The following is an 18,236-nucleotide window of genomic DNA, read 5'->3' on the forward strand; positions in this document are numbered from 1 at the left end:
GTTTCCCCATCACAGCCCTGACCACCCTCAGTTGTCACCTCCTGGTTCCATGGCAGCCGTTTTCCACTGGAATGTCACTCCATTAGGGCAAAGGTTATTCTGTTTTATTTGCTTCTGTGTCCCCAGCACCCACAGAAGGCTATGCATACCGTAGGCGCTCAATAAGAGAATAATGAGGCAGGGTGGGAACAGAGGTCCGGTGGCCAGAGGGCCGTGATGCCTTCCTCTCCCCTGATGCCTCCCATTTCCACCATCAGTGTAGTGGGAGAAACCAGCCTGGGGGCAGAGGGATCAATTCCTCAGCTTTCAAAACTGTGGGGCATGGGCGCCCTGAGGATGGGGAATGGGGGCTTATGGGGGGTGCCCACTGCCCCCTGGTGCCATGGCGGGGATGGCAGGACCAGCCAGACCCGGGCACTTGTCCTGCCCCCAGCTTTCCTGCCCAAGCACAGGGAATTGTCTCACCAGAAATCGAGGTAAGAGGAGGAGTAGTAAACAGATAAGGTGGGGTGGGGGGCAAAGGGGGCAAGGACATACATTCAACAAGCATCTCTTGAGCCCCTGCTGTGGGCAGGCTCCGACCAACCCCGGAGGGGGCATCATCACCCAGCAACCTACAGGCGCTGGGAACTGAGACTAAGAGTGGAGCAGCCACTTGCCTAGAATCACACAATGTTGGAGTCACAAGACTTGAACCGGGGCTGCTGTGTTCAGGGAAACCTCTACCCTGTTCTTCAGATGCATTTTGACAACTTGGTGAATCACTTGAATGAATGAATGAGTGAACGAATGAAGAGTCCAAAGCGACCTGGATTCCATTCCCGACTTAGCGGGGAGGGCTAAGGCGAGCCCTACAGGGGCTCTCCCTACAGGGCTGGGCGAGCTGGGCCATTCTGGGCCTAGGTGTCCTCCTCTGTGAAGTTTGGGCGGCACTCCCTGAGCCTGCCCTATGGGTCTGTGAGGGGGACGCAAGAGGTGTTTTCAGGACAGCACAGAACCCAGGAGACCTGAGCACAGAACCTGGGGTGATGCTCCCTTGTCAGATTATTCTTTCTGCCGCTTCCGCTTCCGGAGTGGGTCCAGGGAAGGAAGCTAGAAACCAGCTGGGTGTCCTGCTTTCGGGAGTTTACATCACAAAGGCTGGGCCCAGGGAGGCCGGAGGGGCAGGCCACAGGCTTCCTGTTTGTCTTTGGACAGACGGCCCAGCTGTCTGGGCCCTGACGCTGGTCTGTCTGGATGCTTGTTCATTATCCCTGGAAATCACTTCTTATCCCTCTTGTTTATACCTCTGTCTGGTTTGCTCATTTTCCGGGTGTTCTTACCACATCACCACATCCCAGTGTTTGGGGAGTTTTCATCAAGGTTCCCAGACACCCAAGGGGTCTGCAAATAGAATTCAGAGGGGTCCATGAACTTTGAGGAGAAAAACTTGTATCGCTCACACTTACCCTACTTCTAATGATATCAGGCATTAGACCGGCCACTCCCTCTCACTATTTAGTATGTTTAGAAAGATGCACATTTCCTCACAATTAAAACATATTTAGCCCTGGCTGGTGTGGCTCAGTGGATTGAGAGCTGGCCTGTGAACCAAAAGGTCACCGGTTTGATTCCCAGTCAGGGCACATGCCTGGGTTGCGGGCCAGGTCCCCAGTGGGGGACGTGAGAGAGGCAACTGATTGATATATCTCTCGCACATCGAAGTTTCTCTCTCTCTCTTTTTCTCCCTCCCTTCCCTTCTCTCTAATAAATAAATAAATAAATAAAGTCTTTTAAAAATTTAGATAACTGTATCCCAATATAATGGGTTTGTAACAGGTTTCCTTTACTGTTGAAATGTTTTATTTTATGCACTTACAAACTTCCACTGTTAAGGGCCCCTGGCACAAAAAGCTGCCCCTGTAAATAAGAGTAATCTTTCCAACATGCCCCTACCCTGCTTAAAGCCTGCTACTGTTCCACATTGCCCCAGGAGGAGACATGCCCTTTTCAGTGGCCTACAGACGCCTGCATCTACTCCATAAGCCTGTCCCTTCCCCTGTACCCCCTCATTCATTCATTCATTCATTCATCCTACCAGCATTTACGAGCACCTACTGTATGCCAGGGAAAGGGGCTTCTAGAAGGCAGTGAGGGCTAAAATTCAAGTGGGAGCCAGCCAGGCAGAATCAGAAAGGAAGGAGTTCCAGGCAGAGGGACGGGCAACACAAAGATTGAGAGGAGAAGTCACCCGTGTGGGGGCCAGGGAGGAGAAGGTGACACTTGAGGGTGGTGGGTTTTCAGGCCCAGGTCTTCCAAGACCTCCCACTGGGGGCCTGGGCACAGCCTTGGGGTAGTGGGGGACCAGTAAAGGGGCAGTGGGCAAGGGCATTCTCTGGTTTGTTCAGGAAGATCTGGCTCTCACACCCAGAGGTGTCAAGTAAATGTCCAGTGGAGAACAAATTGGCTGGGTACTTCAAAATTACAAACCTCTACGCCCTTGGACTCAGAAAGCCCACTTCTAGAAATCTAGTTTTTATATAGAAAATGAGAGGACATTGGTGGCAGTGTCAACTACACAGCTAAGACTGGTAATGACTACCCACTGGGGGCTGGCTGCGCTCTCTCTGCGCAGGCGGAATACTATGCAGCTGTGAAAGAAAATGAGAATGGATAAAAGCGACACTGAGAACAACAGCTATGCCTGCAGTGCGTGGAATGGATCCGAGTGAGAAAAACAAGGTGCAAAACAGGGTGTATAGGGAGTCACCTTTTGTGCAAAATATTAGGGAGGTATGTACAGACCCATGCTTGATTTTCTAGTATCCTCTTCAAAGGTTTTCAAGAAGATGGTGAGGCTGACGGCAAAGGGCAGGAAAGACACTTCTTTCTTCTTCTCTCTCTCTTTTTTAATGAGTAGATATTACCTTTTAGAGAAGTTTCAGTGTACAGAAAATTGAGCAGATAGTACAGAAAGTTTCCATATGTTCCTTCAGCTCCCCCACCCCCGCCAGTTTTGTCTATTATTAACACTTTGCTTGAGTGAGGTACATTTGTTAAGACTGATGAACCCAAGCCGATACATTACTAACTGAAGTTGGGAGTCCACATGAGGGTTCACTCTTGGTGGTGCACTTTCTGTGGGTTTGGACAGATGTATAAAGACCTGTATCCACCGTCACAGTGTCCCACAGAATAGTCCCACTGCCCAAAGGCCCTCTGTGTTCCGCCTAGCCACCTGCCCCCAGCCCCTTGAGGCCGCCGATCTTTTTGCCGTCCCCCATGGTTTTGCCTTTTCCAAAAGGTGATGCGGTTGGAGCCGTGTGGTGTGCGGCCCTCTTGGACTGGCTTCTTTTACTCAGCAATGTGCAGTTAAGGGGTCTGCACATCTTCTCATGACTTGAGACCTCATTTCCTTTTCTTGCTGAATAATATTCCAGGAGGGGACATTTTGTATCACATCCATTATCACTCAGGCTGCCGAATGGGCTCATAGTCTCCAACCCTTTTGGTGGTTGGCTAACCTGAGGCCACACGAGTTGCTCCAGGTCCCCAGAGCCCTCAGCCTACCTGGCTCCCCAAGACTGGCCCCTCCAATGACTGTCTCTCCATCCGGGTTTGCTGGGCCACCTCTTCCGCCACTGAAGCACAAGTGTGAGTCGACTGTGAGGAGCTCAGGCGGACCTCGCAGGAGCTCTCTCACCGACGGCCCAGCTCCAGGGAGCACCTCGCCTCCTGAGACGGGACTTCAGAGCTGCACCCACCCTAGGAGACAGCGGGGGCTCAGCAGGACCAGGCCACCGCTGACAGGTGGTAGAGTTTGGGTTTGAACCTAGAGTCACTCTTGCACCAAAACCCTTGTTTCCTCCTTCGCGCAGCCTTTTGGAGCTGACAGCAACGATTTGGCCAAAACTCCGTCTTCTAAATTGGACCAGGTTTTCTCAGCTCCGCTCCTTCCTTCCTTCCTTCCTTTTTTTTTTTTTTTTCCCCCTCAAGGAAACTGTTTTATTCTGATTGCTGGTTATGAGCTGATTTTCGGGGGGGGGGGGGGGGGGGCGGGGTTCAGTCTTAATTTGGCTGCTTCTTTCTACCCTTGGTTATAGGAGTTCCATTCAGCTAGTCTTCAGATGGTTCTCCAGGCTGACTATTGTATAAATTAATTGTAATTTTGATGTGGTCGTGGGAGGGAACGCACACAGCGTCCACCTACTCCGCCATCCCAGTTCCTTCCTTTGTGCCTAGAAGACGGCTCTGCCAGGAAAAGGAGACGGCGCTGCGCAGTGGATCGACGCTCGGGTGCCCGGGCTCGAATCCTACGCTTCAGCTCACAAGGCTGGCTTTAAAAGACTTTGGTTTCACACCTGTTGGAATGGCTAAACTAAAAATGCCGACAGTATCAGGTGCTGATGAGGATGTGAAGAAACGACCCCTCAGATGCTGCTGGTGGGAATGCAAAATGGAACAGCGGCTCCGGAAACGTTTGGTGGTTCTTGAAACACAAACCATGTGACCACCACACGACTCCACAATCCCACTGCTGCGTAGTTAGAAGTGAAGGTTTACGTTCAAATAAAAGCCTGTACGTGAACGTATATAGCAGCTTGATTCTTGATCACCAATAGCTGGAAACAACCCAATTGCCCTTCAGTCGGTGAACATAAAACAAACTCTGGTCCACCTGCACAATAGAATATTCTTAGGTAACAAAACAGAACAAACTACTGATACAGGCCACAAAGCGTTATGCTCTAATGCTAGATGCTGCAGTGGAAGAGGCCAGACGTAAAAGGCTACATATTGCAGATTCCATTTAGATAACATTCTCAGGAAGACAGAGCTGCTGTGTGGGATAGATTAGTGCTTGCTTGCTGGGCTGGAGGAGGGGCTGGCTACAGAGGCCCAGCCTGAGGAAATGTGGGAGTGTTGTGGAGTTTTGGAGCTGACTGGCAGGATGGCAGATGGGGCGGTAGTCAGGGCTGTCCTGGAGAGATCCCACTCCTGCAGGAGCCTTGAGGCAATGCCTGACCCAGCCAGAGGGCTTCTCAGAGAAGGGGCCATCTAAGCGAAGACCTAAAGGCTGTGCTGGGTGGAGTGGGACAGGTCAGGACCTTCCAGGCAGTGGGAACAGCATGAGCAGAGGCCCAGAGGAGATGCACTCAGGAAAGCAAGTATTTGACGAGTACAGAGAATTGGTGTGTGGGTGTGAGTGATTAATCCATTTTGGGGATGAAAACTGGAGAAAAAGGAAACTGAATTTGGTGAGGTCTAAGCAGGCTTTAGGGCGCCGGGGAGCCTTGGGAGGGGATTGGAGCAGGAGAGGAAGGGAGCCAGACTTTAAATCTTGTTTTAGAAAGATTGCACTGAATCTAAAGTGGAGGGAGACTTGGAATGGAAGAGATTGGAGGTGGGAAGGAGGAGACGGAGGCGCCTGAAGGAACACAGCCAGGGGCTGGCAGTGGAGGGAAGTGGGCAGACTTGAGAGAGACTCAGAGGCAGAAGAGATGGGACCTATGTTCAATCGAAAGTGCTCTCTCCAGTTGCCTGTTTTGTGGGAAATAAGATTTGCAACGTCTGAAACCAACTAAGGTTTGAGGAACTTCCTGCAGATCAACAAGAACAGGATAGTCCCCCTGCCCCATAGGGAAAATGTGTCAAGAATAGGAATGGGTAACTCACAAAAGAGGATCCCTCTATAAATCATAACTCAATAAAATGGTTTTAAAAAACATGACCAGCCCTGGCTGGTGTGGCCCAGTGGATTGAGTGCTGACCTGTGAACCAAAGGGTCACAGGTTCGATTCCCAGTCAGGGCACATGCCTGGGTTGGGAGCCAGATCCCCAGTAGGGGGCATTCGAGAGGCAACCATACATTGACGTTTCTCTCCCTCTTTTTCTCCCTCCCCTCCCCTCTCTCTAAAAACAAATATATTAAAAACATCTTCAAAAAAACCAAAACACAACCAGAAGGTGCACAAACTTGCAAAGAGATGCGTACACTCACTGATGATCAGAGACATGCAGATTTAAACAGGAGATCACAGTACAGCCACCAGGCTGGCCAAAATCAGCAGGAGAATGCCCTGCCGTGCCCTGCTCCTGTGCTGGGGGAAGGCAAATGTTTGTGACAATATGATTGAAAGCTTTCTTTAGCCAGGAGGTGGGCAGGAAATGATAGCATCTGTAAATAACATTGTATATGGGATACAGGAGTGACCCCTGCCTCCCAACAGCCCAGGGCTGAGCCTATCCGTTCTGCCTTTGGGATCTAACCAGAATCTCAACACTTCTCTCTTCTTCCTCAGCCTCCTACCCTGGGCCAACCTCTTTCATCCTTCCCTTGACTTGCAGTCATCTCTGCCCTGCTTCCATGGCGCCTCCAGCCCTCTCCTCCCCCATGCTGTCTGTCCTGCAGCAATCAGAGGGTGCCCATGAGCACCTGGGCCAGAACACATCTCTCCTCTGCTCAGAACCTTCCAGGGCTACCATCTGACTGTGGGTAAAAAGCCCAAGTCTTCCCCATGGCCCACAAGGCCCTGTACAACCCGCCCCTGCACTCCTGCCTTTCCACCTCCCGCTCTCCCCTTGGGTCATCCAGCTTTAACCACACCAGCCTCCTTGTTCCACACACCGTTCAGCGTGGGGCCTTTGACCTTGCTGTGCCTCTGCCGGGAATGCCCGTCCCCGCAGTGTTCACGGGGCTCCCCCGCATTCTCTTTCAGGTCTCTGTTTAAAGGCCGTATCCCCAGAGACACCTTCTCTGACCACCCAGTAGAAAACGGTGTCCCTCTGCCCTGCTTTATTTTTCTTTATGGCGCACCTCTCCACTTGCCATTTCAAATCACTTTTCACATCTGTTTATCATCGCCTCCCCTCCCCATCTCCCCCTCCCCCACAGCCATGAGGTGTCAGCTCCAGGCAGGAAGGTATGCCTGTCTGCCTTGCCCAGGTCTGTGTCCTAGAACAGAGCTTGCCACATGGTAGTTACTCAATAGATCAATACTAGTGAGGTGAGGTCACCTTTTTAAGGTCACATAGCAGGTAAGTGGCAGAGCTTGGATTTGAACCCAGCCCCCTCTGGGTCCAGCCTGTGTTCATAGTCATCTTGTTTGTGCCTCCTTCCAGGCGGATAAGGGACCCCGCCCTGGGACAGCTCCAGGCTAGGCTAAGCCCTGTGACCTGAGCCCAGCCCAGTTTTATTCTCTTGCTGGTCCATCACTCCCATCTCACAGATGGGAAAACCAAGACTCAGAGAAGTCGTTATTTATCCCCTGACGTGACCTTGGGGACAGCTGTGGCACAGGGTTAAGGTCTCAGATTCTGGGGTCAGACAGGCCTGGGGTTGATGAATGTGTATAAAAAGGGTGGGGAAATCAAGGAAGGCTACGTGTGGAGGTGACACTGGAAGCTGATGGACAAAGAGAAGTTTGGTAGACGTGGACCTTGCCGGCAAGATCCTCCCAGCCTCTGCTCCAACATCCAGACGGCTGTGTCAGACGTTTTCTCTGGAGGCCGCACAGAGCAGGGAAGTGCCTGAGAACTAACGACCCCTGGAGCAGACCTCAGCTAGTGGCTCAGGGTGGGGGTGGAGGGTGGGTGGCTGCTGAATCAGTCCCCAGCTCCCTAGCCTACAGGGACATGTCCTGCCTCCTCTGGGCCATCTCCCAGAGGTCCCAATTGCCCGTGGGCTAACCAGCCCTAAAACTTCTTTTACTGGCTGCCTTCCCTCCAAGTCTCAACATTGTGATGCTCCTCCCCCTACCCTCCAGGACCTCAGAAGGGGACTGTATTTGGAGAGAGGGTCTTTAAAGAAGAGATTAAGTCAAAATGAGTCAAATGAAGGCAAAGCCCTCTCCCATCCACCCCGAGGTCCAGAGGGTGGCGTGGGTACAGCAGAGTCTCAGGGGACTGGGATCGAAAGGCCAGAGCCAGTGATGCAAGAAGAGAGGGGCCTCTGGGGGAGATAGGACCCGACCTCAGGGCAACAGAAGCCCCCAGCGCTCACTCCAAAAACCCGTGAGGAAGAGCTTCTGATGTGGGACAGGAGATCCCACAAAGGGGAACCTCCTCCGTGGTCCCAGGCCACAAAGTAAGGTCATAGACCGCTTCTTTAAGGCCACAAGGGAAATGATTACTAGTTTGGGGCTGAGCTGACCTGACCTCAGCCTTCCGGGCTGGGCGTCTCCTCCCTCCTCAGTCTTTCAAGTTTACTCACATGAGGGACAACTGACCTCAGGCCTGCCTCAGCCAGTAGCTCAGGAGCAAAAGCTATTTAAACAATTAGCTTTACTGAGATATAATTCACAGACCATGCAATGCCCCATTTAAAGTGTACGATCAGGCCCCGGCTGGGTCGCTCAGCTGGTTGGAGCAGCATCTGGTACGCCAAGGTCGTGGGTTCCATGCCTGATCGGGGCACACGCAAGAATCAAGGAATGCATAACTACGGGGAACAACAAACCGATGTTTCTCTCTCTGTCTCTCCCATCCTCTTTCTCTCTAAAAAATAAATAAATAAACAGTAAAGGCTCCAGTTCAATGGCTTTTAGTATATTCACAGACATGTGGAACCTTCATCATCTTCATCCTCTCGAAAATACACACAGCAGCCCTGCAGCTTTCAGCTCTCCGTCTCCTGTCCCTGTCCCTTTACCCGGACCCTAAGCAACCAACAATCTACTATTCTGGGCTTTCATGTGGCTGGAATAATACAATATGTGGTCCTTTGCATCCAGCTTTTTTCACTTAGGGACACGTGTTCTGGTCCATCCTCACCGTAACCTGTGTCAGAACTTCAGTCCTGGCTGTGGGCGAATAACACTCCGGTGTGTGGGTGGACCGCAATTTATTTATCTGCTCATCCGTGAAGGGGCATTGGGCTGTGAATAGTGCCACTGAGTATTTGAGCCCATGGATTTGTGTGGATGTATGTTTTCATTCCTCTTGGGTGCGTATCTAGAGGCTCATATGGTAATTTCTATACTTAATCTTTTGAGGAACTGCCAGACCGGTTTCCAAAGTGGCTGCCCCATTGTATATTCCTACCAGCAGTGCATGAGGGTATCGATTTCTCCACATCTTCATGTGAAAACACTTCTTTCTTGAGCCCTGGCCAGGTAGCTCAGTTGGTTAGAACCGGCCCGATTTGCCAAGGTTGCAGGTTAGATCCCAGTCAGGGCTCATACAAGAATCAACCCATGAACTGTGGCTAGTGTGGCTCAGTGAACTGAGCGCCCGCCTACACACCAAAGGGTTGCTGGTTCGATTCCCAGTCAGGGCACATGCCTGGGTTGCAGGCCAGATGCCCGGTGAGGGGATGCATAAGAGGCAACCATACATTGATGTTTCTCTCCCTCTTTCTCTCTCCCTTACCCTCTCTCTAAAAAAAAGCAAATAAATAAAATCTTTAAAAAAAAAACGAGTGTGTGAATGGGTGGAACAATGAATCAATGCCTTTCTCTCTCCCCCCTTCCTCTCTCTCTAAAATCCATAAATAAAAATTTAAAGAGAGAGCCCTGACTGGTGTAGCTCAATGTATTGAGCGTGTGCCTGCGAACCAAACGGTTGCTGGTTCAATTTCCAGTCAGGGCACATGCCTGGGTTGCAGGCCAGGTCCCCAGCAGGGGGTGAAAGAGAGGCAACCACACATGGATGTTTCTCTCCCCCTCTCTAAAAATAAATAAATAAACTGTTTAAAATAATAAGTAACTAAAAATCAATTTAAAAAATTGAAAGAAAGAAAACATTTCTTGGGCACATTTTATAGGTCAGGTTCAGGTACACTGAGGCCAAACAATGGATCGGGGGCCCAAAGCCAGTGAAGGGCAGAGCTAGGGCTGCACCCAGATTTCTAGACTCCAGACACAGGGTTTTTTCACTTCATTGAAGTTTGAATGAAGAGTCCATAGGCCTTTATTGACCTCCTAGTGTATACCAGGTACTGAAGGCATCAGTGAACAGAGCAGGCAGAAATCCTTGAAATTGTGGAACAGGGGTGACATAATGAGGAAAGACCCAGGTTATTTAAAATAATAATACTTAAAGATTAATACGAGGTAGATAAGTCTGGGGGAATATGTAAAATTTAAAGGGCCTCTCCCTTTCAAGGTTGCTATCAACTTTTATAATGCTTGGATGTTTTAAGACATTTTTATGCTTTTAAAAATTGTGGTAAAATTTTCCATTTTCACTATTTTTAAGTGAACAGTTTTGTGTCATTAGTTGCAGTCACAATGCATGCAATCATCACCACTATTCATTTCCAAAGTTTTTCAGCGTCCCAAGCAGAAATTCTCTACCCACTTAGCAATAATAACTTTCTCCCCTGACCCCTGGTGGCCTTTAGTTTACCTCTGTCTCCATAAGCTTGCCTATTCTAGATATTTCCTGTAAATGGAATCATAGCACAGGCTACTTTTGTGATGAAAAATGGTCAGGTTTCATTTTATTTTTGAATAATGGAAGCTAGACATTGGTGCCAGCTGCTCCACTTGTCCACACTAAACACATAAAAAGGGCCCAGTGATGCCTCAAGGGTCTTCTGATATCCAAAGGGCCAAAGGTGAAGGGTCAAAGCTTACCCCTGGCAGGCTTTGGAAGCCAGGCCCAGGAGGAAGAGACAGCGATCCGTATCTAAAGCTGGACTTCCAAATGGGACAGCTGCTGGCTCAGAGTGCCCCTGGCCTTGTGGAGGACTGAGCACTTCAGCCCAAGGAATAAGGGGGTCAGACAAGAGCCCACCATGTTGCCTTGGCAGGTGGTGAGATCCCCATCACCCAATGTTCTCAGAAAGAAGCCAGGCCCAATAATTGCGTTGTCTCTTTACACATCTGGGTCCCTTAAATATCTGAGTTCAGGACAGCGGACACTGCATCTGTCTTGTTTGGTACAGTGGTTGGCATACCCTGGGCACTCAATGGATGCTCGTTGAATGAATTAGTGAATGGGCAGCCACCACCCATCAGAAAGAAGCCTTGACTTTGGACTCAGAAGACCAGGCTTCAGATCTCAGCAGTGTGTCCTGGGGTGTGAGGTTCTCCCATTGTGCTCTGGTTTTCCATCTGTAAATTGGGTGCAACCACAACACCTACCTCCAAGGATGGGAGGGAAGATTCCATGCTACTTGTTAAGTGCCTGGCACAGAGTAAAGCCTTCAAGAAATGAGCACACGAACTCTTTCAGATCTTTTAAGAGAGAAGCACAGAAAACAGTCTGAATGCAGCCTGCGGAGGAAATTCCTGTGCTGGGTGGGACTGTTTTCCCGACCCCCAGGGTCAGCTAAGTTTCACGTCAGAGCTGGTTTTTGTTTCTGAAAATTCTTTTTTACATGAGGTTGTAGCCTCCAGCACCCCGCCAGGCTCAGCAAGGAGCATCCCCTGAGATGGTGGGAGAGCCTGCCAAGAACGCGGAGGCCCCGGCTCACGACGGGTATTCAGCGCCTTCGATCCTCCAGCCCCCGGTGCCTTTTTGCAAACACTCATAACGCCCCTCCATGTTCTCAACAATTTTTTTCTGTGTGCCAAAGGAACGCATGCCTATTATAGCCAACTTGTGAGCATTTTCAGAAAAGACTACGTACGAACAATAATGTTGCCCTAATACCTGCCCTGCACCCACGTTCCTCCCCCCCCCCCCCCCCCCCATGCTGGCACTTTTTGTAGATTCTCTTCTGGTCATTTTTGTCTAGAGGACAGGTATCTGGACTCTAGACAAAATTTTTCAAAACTGGGATTGCTCTGGAAGCACAACTTTGGAACCTGCTGCCTCCTCTTAGTAACACCTGGGGATCGCGTTTTCCCGCTGTTGAAGCTCCAAGGCCCACTGTGCTTAGGGCCCGCACCCACCCTAAATCCAGAAGGATTTGATCTTGAGATCCTTAACTGATTGCATCCGCAAAGATCCTATTTCCAACTAGGGCCATGTTTATTCCTGAAGTCAGCAGGAATAAAATCCAAGTGGTTTCACGTGGGGACTCTCCTCCTCCGACCGTCTCTCCTCCGATGCACTCACCATCGCCTTTGCTTTTTGATGGAATCGCTGCACTTCCTGGTTCCGAGTTACAGTCCTGGGTAAGGTGGCTCCTGGTTTGGTTTGTGTGATCTTACAGAGCTGTCTGGTTAAATGGGGGAAGAGCCTCTGTTCCGGGAAACAGCCCTTTGGGGAGCCTTTTGGCTGATTGGTTGACCTACCCTCCTCTATGACTAAAAAGAAAATGGTTTTTTATTGTAATAATCTTTGGCTTGTGTGTAATCTGGACTCAGGAGAGTGCTGGCCACTAAATTACTATACTACACTGCAATTAGAGTTCTTTTGTCAAAGATCAGGAGAGTGAGGCAAAATGCCTTACAGACAAGCTTTTATAACTTTACATGAGGAAGAGGCAGGATTAAAAGGAAAGAAAGTTTACCTGTGGCAGACAGCAGAACCTCAGAGAGCGGCCAGGAAGATCGGGATGTTATGGCTGCCGAGAGCATGGTCAAGTTCCCGTGGCCCCGGCAGCCCTGGAGGATCTTCCTCTTCACTCAGCGGAACTGGAGACCAGTTCACTTCCTGAACTGGAGAGCCCAGTTCCATCTCTCTATCCTGAACCTGTCAAGGAACCAAATCCGGTGAGAACAAGCCCCTGCGGAGGCGACCTCCACTGGGAGGAGGGCCAGAGGGCCAGCCCGCTGAGTAATATTGGGCACATATTCCATTTTCTACTTAGGATCTGTTGAACTGGGAAAGCTCAAACCCTTCTCATTGGGATGATCCCGCCAAAATGACTGACTGACTTACATCAGTTTTTGCCGCCCGCCATCCCCTCTGGGCAGGCATACAAGCCTTACTGAATACTTTGCTTATGGGGGGTGTGTGTGAGCGGAGGCTGGTATTGGATAAGGCAAATGAAGAGGCTCAGAGATTGCACCGAGAAAACCCAGGTGGACCTCCCAACCCTGCCAAGGCAGGACTTTTCACTGAGATCAACTGGGACTCTAATGAGAGTGGCCTTCCTCTCTTAGAGCATTATGAGAGGCGCATCCTTGAGGGACCGAAGAAAGGAGTCCCTAAGCAGGAAAGTCTGAATATGGAGCAGGCGGTGCAAAAGCCCAGATGCCGAGGGTCTGACAGAGGAAAGATTTGTTAGTTTTTGTTGACACCTTTTCAGGATGGGTAGAAGCCTATCCTGCTAGAACTGAGAAAAGTGCCCGGAGGTAGTAAAAGCCCTGCTGAAGGAAATAACCCCTTGCTTTGGCTTCCCTGGCAGCATCCAAAGCGATAATGGGCCTGCTTTTGTTTCAGAAATTACACAGAAGGTCAGTACATTTCTAGGAATCAAGTGAAGACTCCACACGGCATGGAGACCTCAGACTTCTGGGAAGGTAGAAAAGATGAATCACACCTTGAAGAAAAATATAGCCAAGCTGTGTCAGGAAGCTCATCTCCATTGGGATCGAGCTTTACCTATTGCCCCGCTCAGGGTAAGGGCGGCATCTTGAAGTGGGATGCAGTTGAGTCCTTACGAAGTTGTGAGTAGACGACCATTTCAGCCTCTGATTGGGGTGGGAGATATATATGTAGATGAAGAAGGGAAGGTACAGAACTTCCTCCAACATCTAAGTCAGACCTTGGCTGTAATTAATGACCTCACTTGTATTAGAGACCTCTCCCTGACAGGTTCGCTACATTCCTTTGAGCCTGGAGATGAGGTGCTACTCAAGACTTGAAAGATGGGAGAGCCACCTAGAAGAGAAGTGGACTGGACCTGGGGACATACTCCTCACCACCCCACCGCGCTGAAGTCGGCAGGAATAAAATCTTGGGTGCATCACACCTGAGTAAAGAAAGCACCGGAGGGACAATGGACCACCGAACCACAAGAAGACCTGAAAGTCGTCTTTTGAGAACAATGACGTATATTCTTTTCATCGCTTTTTGTTTAATTCTATGTTATAGAGAACTTCTTTTTCTTTTTTTAAAAAAGATTTTATTTTAGAGAGAGGGCAAGGGAAGGAGAGAGGGAAGGAAACACCCATGTGTGGTTGCCTTCCACTCACCCTCCACTGGGGACCCAGATGACAACCTAGGCATGTGTCCCGACAGGGAATCGAACCAGCAACCCTTTGGTTTGCAGGCCAGCACTCAATCCACTGAGCCACACCAGGCAGGGCTTATTTCTTTCAAACGAGATGAAAATATTTGGGTATATTTAGCAAAACATGTTCTGAACATCTCTGACTGGAGGAACCTATGTGGAACGAACTGTCTTTCACATCCTGTCTTACAGGTGTTTGTACCCCCCTGGAAAGCCTTACTTTGTTTCAGCATATCAATAAGAAAATGACCTACTCCGATATTTATAACTGGGCAACTGTGGTAACTCTAAAGGACAGGGAGATGTTTTCCTTAAAACTCGCTAATGTAGCCCCAGCTGGAGAGTGTGCAACTTCTGTCAACTGTGCTAAAAACTGTTTTGTGCTCTCAGCAGACGTGGAGACGGATTGCAACACCTCCACTAGTGTATCTCATGCCTTTGGTGGCGTGGAATTGCCTGCAGGATGGTTTCTAATACGCGGAAGGACCGTTTATTCCTATTTTCCAGCAAACAGTTCCGAGGGACCATGCTGTCTGGGAGACTGACAGTGTTTATGCCTCGGAAGCCCCACCCCACCTGGCTCGAGGGAAACGCTCCCCTACTCCTGATTGTAACATTTTTAGCTCTGCCAAGTATGTGTCTTTGACTATATTTGTAATGCCAACCCTGGTAACCTCTTTGAATGTAGAAATAAGTAGATTAACCTGCACTGTGGCAAAAGCTTTGAATGCCACCTCACAAGCCATCAGTGCCATCAGTCAGAATGAGGACAAGTTAGAGAAGCGGTATTAGAAAATCACGCAGCTGTAGACTACCTCCTTTTAAGACAGAATCACGGATGTGAAGAATTTAAAGGACTCTGCCGTGTCAAACTGACTGATGGTTCACAGCTCATAAAGCACAAGTAAAGGAAGTAAATGAAGTAGTGTCCAAGATAAAAGGAAAAGAGGGATTCTTTGGTATTGACTTGTCTAGACTCACCTCCTGGCTGCCTAGCATTACCAGCCTTGGAGAAGCATTTGTTCTTTTCATTCTTTTCACCTTTTCCGGTGTCATAGCTTGTTGTGGCATACAGTGTGCCCCCTTATGTGGATCTCCAATGAAGGGCACTCCTGAAGCCCCTACCAGACCGTCTAATGCTAAGATACGGGCTCGACGGCCACGTGAGCACTTCCGTATGAAACTGATCTCAGAGAAATTAGATAGTTCACACTAACAGTGCAGGAACGATGGGGGAACTCAAGAGGTAGAAAATGTTGGTTTGAAGTAATAGTTAATAAGCTTAGTAATGAATGCCTGTAAAAGCTACTGCTGCAGGAACTGAAGGTATGAGCCACCCTGACTCCAGGAGACCACAGGCAGTTCCACCTTTGTGTCGCAGGAGAGCTGTGAGCCATCTAAATGGTATGTGAGCCACTGTGCTCCAGGGGGAGACGACTGTTGCGCCTGGACACAGATAAAGAATCGCCAGGCGACTGAAGAAAGAATGCTGGGAATATTGCCGGAGTGCAGCTTTTATCTGATTAAACTTTTCCCTGAGCTCCAAGTCTCTTACCTACTTTTCCCTGAATTTCGAGCCCCTTACCTATACTTTTCTTGTTTATAAAGAGTGTCGGTTTGAAAGGAAATGTAAGACAGTCTGTTAGGGTACAAACCTGCTGTCTTCTCACGTCACTGGCCATCTGGATAAAGCGCCCATGAAGATGCAATCCCTCTCTCTACTACGGGTTCCGGCAGTGACAGGCAGCACAAACACTGACTTTTCTGGTTTCACACACACAGGTGAGACCACATGGTATTCATCTTTCCTTGTCTGGCTCATCCCACTTAGCATACTACTCTCCAGCTCCATTCACGGTGTAGCAAATGGCAAGATTTCATTCTTTTTTACGGCTGAGCAATGTTCCATTTGATGTATATGACGTCTTTTGCTGTTTAAGCCAGCCGTCGGTGGTGCTGTGTGAGGGCAGCCCTAGCTGACGAAGGCGGTTGCTTATTTCACTCACCTATTTTCAAAGCTCACCCATGTTGCAGCCGGTGTCAGAATTTCCTTCCTTTTTCAGGCTGAGTGATATTACATTGTAAAGCTATGCCACACTTTGTTTATCCAGAGTGTGGGCGAAAAGGGGGCCACGTACTAAACCTGACAAGCTCAGGGAAGGCTGCCTGGCGGCCTCACAAACTCAGAGACTTAAAGTAACAACATAAGATGGTCTGAGATAAAACTTCCTAACTGAAAGCTAGTCGGGATGGGTACTCATGTCCTAGGTCAGTATCTTTCCTGACAAAGGTCAATCTTTACCTTACCTGAGCCTGTCTCTTGTCTTTTGGCATCTAAGATAACAGAGCTTTGGGAATGTCAGGGTGATTTTCTTTTTCCAGACCCTTCAGGGCACAATCTCCTGCCAGAGCAGGAGACCACAGCCCCTCACTGCTGCTGTTGTCCCATTAATTGTTAACTGTTAGCTATCCTATACCTGCCTATGTAAAAGCAGTTGTGGCTGGCTCTGGTCGGGTAGCTCAGTTGGTTGGAGCATTGTCCTGATACACCAAGCCTATGGGTTCAATCCCCAGTCAGGGCACATGCGAGAATCAACCAATGGATGCATAAATAAGCGGAACAAACAAATTGATGATACTCTCTCAAGTCAATAAATTAAAACTTTAAAAGAATCTATAAAAATAAAGAATATGTGTCCCTTTGCTTTACTTTTCATCCACTCCCAGAGATTTCCCCACTTTCTTTCTCCTACCTCCCTAATCTATCAGCAATGGATTTCATGCAACCCCCTTACGTCTCCTCCTTTGATTGTAATGTGTAAAATAATGTGCAAAACAACCATTCTCTGGAGCATTTTCTCAATCTCTTGAGAGTTTGCTTCCCAGCAACTGTCAGTTTGGCTCAAGTAAACTCATAAAAATTCTCCTGGTTTTAACATTTCCTCGGTGACACCACTGACCCACTGATAGGTGTGGGGCTGTTTCCACCTTGTAGCCCTCGTGAACGGCGCTGCTGTGAACATTGACGCACAGACATCCGAGTCTCTGCTTCCAGTTCTTTTCCTGGATCATATAGTAATTCCATGTTTAGTTCGTGAGGATTATGTTCCTCTCTAAGACAGGAAACAAACCACCAGGTTCATTCTGTGGTTAGAACAGGCCTTGAAAGGGGGGGGGCACTTAGACAGCCATGAGCTGAGCCAAGGAGGGGCCAGGTACAGAGAGTCACCAGGGCGAAAGGCCGGGGTGCCTAGCGAGGAGCAAAACAAGACTCACCCCCAGGGTGACTTTTCTCCCACGGCAAGTCATGCAGTTAGGACCCTCTGATTGACCGTCCCTCCCTTAAAGATAAGGCCTCAATTGTGTTTCAGCTCCAGGCCCAGAAAAGTGACGCCGCTGTGGCTGCCTTAAGACCAGCTGCAATGACCAATGAGCCCCTGCCCTGGCGCTGACCAAACAGTGGAGAGCCCAACCCTGAAAGGGCACATTTGGGAAAGCTGATGAATATTCTATTGGGTCCGCCCCTGAGACCTCCCCTAAGATTCCCACCTGCAAAAGAGAGATAACCCTCAAGACAAAGGACTCATTGCCTGCTTTGCCTCTGGAGAGCACACCCATGCCTTTCCCTTCCCCCTTTCTTCCCCCACAGGTGTGCATCTCCTAAACTCTAAGGGTCCCCACCAGACTTGCAACCAGGGGAGCAGTGGGCAATGGCAGCTCCTCCTGGGCTAACCCCATGAACCTGTCCCCAAGGCCCCCTTTTCTCTGCCTTCCCAGGATGCCGAGGCAGCCCAGCCTCAGCCGGATCTCCTGTTGCTTCTGTGCTAAGCCCTTCCTTCTTTTGTCCTGAGTGTGCTTTTGCTGCGGCCAATAAATTCTTGCTTTGCTGTACTTGTCTCTTGACTGAATTATTTCCTTCAGGAAGACAAGAACCGAGACCTCACCTTCTTGCCATCTCGCCAGTAACCAAAGGATATTCACAATTTTATTTTATATTTTTAAAAGATTTTATTTATTTATTCTTAGGAAAGGAAAGAGAAAGAGAGGCAACCACATCAATGTGCATGCCCCCCAATGCGGGACCTGGCCTGCAACCCAGGCATGTGCCCTGACCGGGAATCGAACCAGGGACTCCCTGGTTCACAGGCTGGCACTCAATCCCCTGAGCCACACCATCCAGGGTGAT

Source organism: Desmodus rotundus, chromosome 9 (genome assembly GCF_022682495.2).
Source record: "Desmodus rotundus isolate HL8 chromosome 9, HLdesRot8A.1, whole genome shotgun sequence".
Classification (NCBI taxonomy): Eukaryota; Metazoa; Chordata; class Mammalia; order Chiroptera; family Phyllostomidae; genus Desmodus; species Desmodus rotundus.